Genomic DNA, 8903 nt, shown 5'->3' with positions numbered 1-8903 from the left:
CACATAGCGAATAGTATAATATAGTAATTAAAGTTGCATATCGGTGAATAGATGTTTTGTTAGTTTTGACTATAACTTCACAATAATTTATATTTTGTTGAGGTAACGTTATATGGAAAGTTAGCGATAGAGAATAATAGATATTGTAGAGGGTTTACAAAGTAAGTAAGTTAATTGGGTGATGAGATGTTGAATTGATGTTGAATTGGATTGTTTAATAAGACTGGTATTAAAATAATTATTTATATTTAGGTGAATGAAAATATGTTATTAGGTAGTAGTGCTTTGTGGCGAAAATGTACTAATGACATGATTTCGTAAGAGGTTGAAAGGAAGTAGTGATAGTTGGGCTATATTGATATATGTAGGAAGCATAAGGATGATATGAAGAACATATCTAGGTAGTTGAATATGGAACGTTATTTGATAATTGGTAATTATTATTAAATTCTATAGTTTGTTTAAACAACATTGAGTTATGCAGACAGTTAATTACTTCTAAAAACGATAATCTGTTTATGGTACATTGAACAATGGGAGATAGTTGTTACTATTAGGATGATGGATTAAATAAACATTTTTTGTAAATTATAAAGTTATTAAACAAGAGGTTTATATTTTAAAACATCAGTGCAACAGGTTGTGATGATTAAATTACTAGAAAGGGGTTATAGGTTTATATTAGAAGGTGTAGTGAAATTAATGAAACGTGGTATTATCTAGTGTCTTGTGAGTGGGATTTTTTATAAATTTTTTCCAGGATTGATGGAAGTCTCCTATAGCATTATGTTAAGGGGAGAGTAGGAGACAACGTATCAAACAATTTTTAAATAGATGCATGGGATAAAATATCACGTCTTACTTAAGTGGAGTACGTGATTGTATTGGTTAATGAATAAAATATGGTATTTACAGGGGTGACAGGAACAATAGAAGGTGGGGCGGCAGGTCGCTTAGTGGGTAAGAGCGTTGTGCCAGTAACCGAAAGGTCGCTGGTTCTAATCCCCGAGCCGACTAGGTGAAAAATCTGTCGATGTGCCCCTGAGCAAGGCACTTAACCCTAATTGCTCCTGTAAGTCGCTCTGGATAAGAGCGTCTGCTAAATGACTAAAATGTAAATGTAAATGAAACAGATTTTCCTATGTTGTTGATCAAGTAAACGATAATGGATAATTTGATATGGGATCACATGGAGCAGATTTAGGGGTTCAATAATCATTGTGAGATTTAAAGAGGATATGATCTGAAGGGTAATCAATTAAACTTAATCATTGTATAATAGAGGAATTTTGAGTGGTTTTCATCTTTTGAGAGATTTTATATAATATTTTTATGGAGTAGTTATGAGGAATTAGATTGATACAAACGATTTTTGATGAGATAGGACTGTGTATATCTGTATCATGTTTTTTGTGTACTTACTATTTTTGGATTACTGATTGTAATTGAATGTTAACAAAATGTATAATTTCTCTTCCAGGAGAAAGGGGATTTCCTTATCTCATTGGAATGTTTCCCAGGGCTACGGGGAGCAGTTTAGTGAAGTTAGGCAGTATTAGGTCGTAAAAGGGAGTTACCAAATGAAGTAAGGCCTGGCTGTTTTTGTTTGTTGTTTTCAATTGGGTTTTTCAAATAAAACACAACACACCTAGTATGATGTTTATAAAGGGTTGTTATTTTGATTTTAGGGGGTTTTCAACAGGTCAAAGGTGATAAGTCTTAAAGGAGCACACACAGTGAATTTTATGGAGTTTCCTTTTTATTTTTTGACTGAGTTTTGTGTATACACATGATTTCTTATGAGAAGAAATGTCATGAGGACTTAATGTACACTTGGGATAAGTAACATTTATGAAATGTTTTGAATGTTGGTAATGATTAGTATACTATAGAATGGAGCAATTCTTTGAATTTTGTTTTGACTTTCTAGTGTGAATTGATCATCCATACTGGTAATTCTAAAGGCATGAGAGGAGGATTTTAAGATAGTTTATTTTAACGAGTTGAGGGTAATTTATAATACTGTGAAAAGTGTGAAGAAGTTTATAATTTGGTAATAATATATGATTCAAACCATAAAATAAAAAGAGAGAGAGCTTTCCCTGAATGAGGGATACCTGTTGCTAGTCAATTGTACTAATCTTGGATTACTTTACGGGATAGAAGTAAATTGAGGTATTATCAAATGTTATTTTAATTTAAACAATGTTGGTGTTTTGTTTTTGAAAGCATGAATCACGTTGTGACTCATGTGTTCAGAAAAGGGGGTAGTAATGATGGTAAGAGGATTTATTGGTACATTTGCATATTGTAGTAAGAATATGAGCAGTAGTAATTAATGTGTTATGGGTTAGATTAAATGTTTTAGGTGAAAATGTATTTGTGGTATAAGGTAGAATGTAGTGTAGGCATGTCTATGGAAACTAGTGACTATAACAAGATGCAAGAATGTGCACTTCCTAATAGAGGCCTTTCCTGATTGATAAGAAGACTGTGTAAAGTAGCATATTGTGTCTCAACTAACAATGTTATGAAGTTTTCTTTCAAAAAGGTGAAGGCAACTCTGCCAACATGAAAGGAGAATCTGGGCATTTTCTGTGCATGGGTGACTATGTGGCAGTGGAGGACTATAGAAGTAAGAGCTGGACAGAATCTAGAAGGAGTGGTTAGTACTAGGTGTTGCTGGCTACCTCAATGGAGGGGACAGTAGAAGAGAGATTTGTGAATATATTTGTCCCACTGTAGGAGTGTTAAAATCAGAGGGGGGAGATGGAACTGCCACTGTGGAGCATTGTTTTGTTTTGTCTGTGTGTTTTTGCAGCAGGGACTATTGGTACGCTGATAGAAGGACACACTCCACAGAGAGATGGTGATAAATGGAGAAGGACTCTGCATGATCATAGAACTAGTGAAGGAAGAAGGTTCATGCATCGTCACACAGTCTACACCAACGGAGGTATGGATAGAGGGGAGATTGACCAGGTATCATGTCAACCACTGCAACAGATTGCTACAAGGAATCTGACGATCTAGAGATGAGGGAGATGAGGATGCTGTTGATGACAATTATCAGGTGATGGAAGACGATGTCAGAGGAATGATACTGATGAGATGTGGGTTATGGCTGATTACCTCAGTGGAGGCACAGATCTATAGACCTCCAAGAATTTCAAGATCTTCCAGATTTTCAGGAATCAACTGACTGTCATTCCATTTGGTTATATGTATTTAAAGGGTTTATCTAATAGAAATGGGGAAGTATATTAGAGCAATTGGTATTAGGAATAATTGTGAAACATAATAATTTTGCCACGATTCTCTAAAGCAGAACCCAGAAGCAGACCAGGACAAGGTGAGTTGAATGAAGGTGAGTATTTATTTAAAGACTTAAATGTGGAAGCAGGAGAATCCAGGTGACGGAGCTGGCAGTGGAGGTGAGTTGGTGGGAGTGAATGGGCAGATCCAATGATGTCTCTGAAGCCACAGACGACCAGGCAGCGGTGGAGTGAATGTTCCGGGAGAGTAACTGTAGACAGAGTAAACGAAGGTGAGTTCACAGCAAGCAAAAAGTACAAAACAACAAAACTAACTCTTAGTAATCTGAGGCTGATATGCAGGCACAACATACTGTTCATGGCTAACGATCCGGCAGGGAATGGATGTCAGGTCGGAGCTTATGAAGTGGAGAGGTGATGATCAGAACCAGGTGTGCAGATAGCTGATGAGATGCAGGTGCGGGTAATGGAGGGATCTCCCGCCTTGCTTCTTCGCCCGGCAACCAGCCAGGGTGCGTTCAGGAAACTCAGGAAAAAAACAGGCAACTCAGACAGAAACCGACTCAGGAAGCGGGATTCATGACAAATTTGTCATATGGTGAATGATTGTATGGATTTATTGGATTAGAAATGTAATCAATTAAAATGTTTGTCTTCTAGTGAGATAAATACAGATGGTGTATTGATGCATAGCAGGGATAATTTGGCCTAGCATAGTGTGAACCGAAATAAATAAAATTAATAAACTATGAACCGGCTGAAGATGAATAACAGAGGCGTTGAAGATGTTTTTGTAAAATACCACATCTACATGCAACTGGTCTACAACAACCAATCGAAGATAAAGGGATTTTCTCATGTTTTTATCTCGAAGGAATGGGAAAGGAGTCTACCATTGTGTGAGAATGGAGAAAGATCTGTTCAAATGCAACATTTTTTAATGATGTGGCCATAATGGTTGGAAAATGGACAAGACAATGAGGTTGTGGAGTTGGTGGTGAATCGGATGAGACATTGTAGTGGTGACATTGTCATGGGCAAGTCATTTTGAAATGTGAAGATGTCTGAAGAACATAATGAAGAGATGCCAGAAGATTTAAGTGCCGGGAGAAATAAAGGGGTTGCTTAGCTGTGTTGATAATAAAATTGGGTTTATCTAAATTTGATAATTTGGGTAGTAGGTATATACACTGCTAAATTAATAGTATTAAGAGTGCATTGAGATTATGATCTGTATTTATTATCAGGATGAGGAAAGTCATAATTTAATTATGGTTGTTTATAATGTGTGTTAATATAAGTGTACATTCTGACAGTTGTAATGGGTGATAAAGTTGAGGGTTTTAATTTTCATTGATAAGGACCAAGTGAATTAATGAGAATTGTCATTCTAAATTTGGTTGAGTTAAGTAATTTGGTTTTGGGTTATAATTTATAAGATGAATGAGTGAGTTAAGTGAATCATTAGTATGTATTAGTATAGAACTGTTTTATATAGATATTATGGGTTAAAACAGTGATACATTATGTTAATGTCTTAAGATACACTTATATGATTTATTTTGAGTAGACATTGTTGAGTCATACTGTTTGAAACATGGAAGTTAAAGTGAGGATTGTGAATGAAATCATGAGTATGTTGATTAATTGGAATAACGTATTAGCATATTAGTCATTATATACATTTGAAGTATTGGGTGATATTGATATGGATGTTTAGTGGTACATATCTATGTTAATAGGCAGGTACTTAATTGGTTATTGTCATGGGGTTATGATATTTTCATATGATCAGATTTTTGTTGAATTCTTAAAGCAGGAATAGTTTAGGGATGTAATGATTTAACGGGGAGTGATAATAGAGTGTTATAATGTGTATGTCATATCAGGAATAATAGGAGAACAAAGTCGGAGTTGAACATTGTATCTTTTAACAATCATGGGTTTTTAAGCAATTGGGTCTGAGATGTTACTCATTAGACTATGTAAGTGATAATCACATAGCATTGGATGCTATTATAGTAGATAAAGAGGGAATGTATGGGATTATATGGGGGAGACTACCTTGGACTTCACGTTTCGTTTATTGTTTTGTCGTTGTTTATTAAGTTTAAATAAACATGTATGCATATCACGCTGCGCCTTGGTCTGACCCGTCCGTCAACGAGCGTGACAGAATCAGACGGTAAGCAAGTCTTTCTGAATTTATACAATTTCATGCCATAATTTAACTGGAAGCAACGGTGAAACCATTGGAAAGGAATTTTAGACCAGTTTGTCAAACCAAATGTGGGCCTATGTGAGTGTGAATGAGTCCTCACCTGAATTCCTAGTTTATTCAGTTTGAAATCCTATTGCTTTTGCAGTAGGCCTATATTGAACAAACAGAAACGTCAAAAAAAATTAAATCAGTGCACTGTGACTGTTTTACTTTCAGTATCGTTTTTGTTATTTACAGATCTCCAATCCAGGCAACCCCTCTGTGAAGAGGAACCTGACACCATTCGGCCTTCCTGCAGTAGGCCTGCCTCTGTACGTGCCCCCAGGTCCCGTCCAACTGCACATGTCATCTCTGATGCGGTCTTGGATAACCAGGAGCGGATTGCGCAAAGTCTCTGTGAAATCGCTTCTACTCTGGCCACAATATCAGAAACACTCAGACATAAACACACATTTAAAAATATAAAGAACGCGCACTGAAACCTGTGTCATTTCATGTGTTTAATTTGTGGTATTTAAAGGACAAAACAAATCAAAAACGAGAAATGATTTGTTGTCTGACTTCCACGCCAAGTCGGTTGTCTGGTCCCAGCAATGGGTCAGGACGCACATCCTGGTGTGGTGGAGGTGGAACACCACGCTTCATAGCGATGTTGTGGAACACACAACAGGCCATGATTATTCTGCAAACCTAAAAACGGTGTAAAGATGATCAAAAGCTAGATAAACTAAATAAAATGAATTGTTGGAATTAGATTATTCTACAACATGTTCTCCATTTTTAAAACCTGAATAAAACAAGTAGTCCTACTCACCTTCTCTGGCTTGTAAAGCAGCTTACCACCTGCTGTGTCCAAACACATCCAGCGTCCCTTCAGAATACCAATGGTTCGCTCAATGGTGGAGCGGGTGCGTGCGTGCAGTCTATTGCCCCGATTACGTTGTGCAGACCCGCAATAGAGTAGAACCCTCTCTTGACCGGCAGCTGTTGTTGCACTGTGTAGGGGAAGAAAATATATTGTGTGGCCAGTTGATTTATTCCATCCACAACTCGTGGGAGAGTGCGGCTGATGGATGGCTGTGATATGCCCACCCGGTCTGCTAACTCCCGCTGAAATGTCCCAGTGGCTAAAAATCCCAAGGTGGAGAGAACCTGCACATGAGGTGGTACGGGATTGGACCGTTGGGTATGGCTTCGCAGCGCTGGCTCCAAAGTATCACACAGCTCCATTAAAATGTCTCTTGGCCCATTCCTCCTGACAGAGCTGGTGTAACTGAGTCAGGTTTGTAGGCCTCCTTGCTCGCACACGCTTTTTCAGTTCTGCCCACAAATGTTCTATAGGTTTGAGGTCAGGGCTTTGTGATGGCCACTCCAATACCTTGACTTTGTTGTCCTTAAGGCATTTTGCCACAACTTTGGAAGTATGCTTGGGTCATTGTCCAATTGGAAGACCCATTTGCAACCAAGCTTTAACTTCCTGACTGATGTCTTGAGATGTTGCGTCAATATATCCTCATAATTTCCCTTCCTCATGATGCCATCTATTTTGTGAAGTGCACCAGTCCCTCCTGCAGCAAAGCACCCCCACAACATGATGCTGCCACCCCCGTGCTTCACGGTTGGGATGGTGTTCTTCGGCTTGCAAGCTGCCCCCTTTTTCCTCCAAACGTAACGATGGTCATTATGGCGAAACAGTTCTATTTTTGTTTCATCAGACCAGAGGACATTTCTCCAAAAAGTGCGATCTTTATCCCCATGTGCAGTTGCAAACCATAGTCTGGTTTTTTTATGCCGGTTTTGGAGCAGTGGCTTCTTCCTTGCTGAGCGGCCTTTCAGGTTATGTCGATATAGGACTCGTTTTACTGTGGATATAGATACTTTTGTACCTGTTTCCTCCAGCATCTTCACAAGGTCCTTTGCTGTTGTTCTGGGATTGATTTGCACTTTTCGCACCAAAGTACGTTCATCTCTAGGAGACAGAACGCGTCTCCTTCCTGAGCGGTATGACGGCTGCGTGGTCCCATGGTGTTTATACTTGCATACTATTGTTTGTACAGATGAACGTGGTACCTTCAGGCATTTGGAAATTTCTCCCAAGGAGGTCTACAATTCTTTTCTGAGGTCTTGGCTGATTTCTTTTGATTTTCCCATGATGTCAAGCTAAGAGGCACTGAGTTTGAAGGTAGGCCTTGAAATACATCCGCAGGTACACCTCCAATTGACTCAAATTATGTCAATTAGCCTATCAGAAGCTTCTAAAGCCATGACATCATTTTCTGGAATTTTCCAAGCTGTTTAAAGGCACAGTCAACTTAGTGTATGTAAACTTCTGACCCACTGGAATTGTGATACAGTGAATTATAAGTGAAATAATCTGTCTGTTAACAAGAAATTTGTGGAGTGGTTGAAAAATGAGTTTTAATGACTCCAACCTAAGTGTATGTAAACTTCCGACTTCAACTGTATATCTCTCCACACACAGTGTCACGTCTTCACCCCATTCTCTCCTGCCGTCAATCATGTCCACATCTACACTTGGTTTTGGAAACAGCCACGGAAGAATGTTCCCCAATGCAATTGCCGGCCCTATCTCTCTCACCCAGTACATATTTACCACCTTCTGCCTGATTGTCCACCCGTACGCCCTCTGCTTACCCACTCCTCGCTCCCAGCATTCCCCAGTTGCCGTGACCGCAGGATGTCCTTCTGAACTCCCTTTCAACCTCGCCCAGTACACTAATGCCAGTTTGTCCCGCCTTATCCTCAGTGGGAGTTCCCCACTTGTCACCTGCAATGCCTCAACAGGTGTCGTCCTGAAGGCACCTACACACAATCTCAGGGCCCTTGAATGTATCCTATCCAGGCGCTGTAGTACCGTTTTAGAATATGACCTGATCAATGCCTGGTATATACAGTATACAACAGTGTTTGTCTATTTGACCCCCAATCATATCCTTCCACTGCCCTCATGAGGTTCAGCACCTTCCTACACTTAATTTCAATATACTCAACATGTCTCTTCCATGTGAGCCTCTCATCAAACCACATACCTAAATACTTAAACTTAGACACCCTACCTATATCCTGACCGTATATTTGCAGCCTAACATCTTTAACATTCCAATGTATTCTTCTTCCTTGGTATTATGGTGGTCCCCAAACAAATGTTTTAGGTGCCTGCCGCCGCCTACTGTATTGGCTGTGTATCAGCCTACTATTCTGTAGTATAAATTCATTACACTTTGTGAAAAAATTGCCCTACCAACTAACCCTACACCCACTAAAACATCATCACTATTCAACTACTTTGGCCCTATCTGTTCCTGCACCAGGCCAGCAGCCTGGGAGGACGGGACACTATCGTTCAAAACACCTTGTAACTCTTCTGCAGTAAAATATCGTACACC

The sequence above is a fragment of the Coregonus clupeaformis genome, chromosome 16, assembly GCF_020615455.1.
Source record: "Coregonus clupeaformis isolate EN_2021a chromosome 16, ASM2061545v1, whole genome shotgun sequence".
Classification (NCBI taxonomy): domain Eukaryota; kingdom Metazoa; phylum Chordata; class Actinopteri; order Salmoniformes; family Salmonidae; genus Coregonus; species Coregonus clupeaformis.
The sequence above is the reverse complement of the archived record's forward strand: the minus strand, read 5'-3'. Positions refer to the sequence as shown.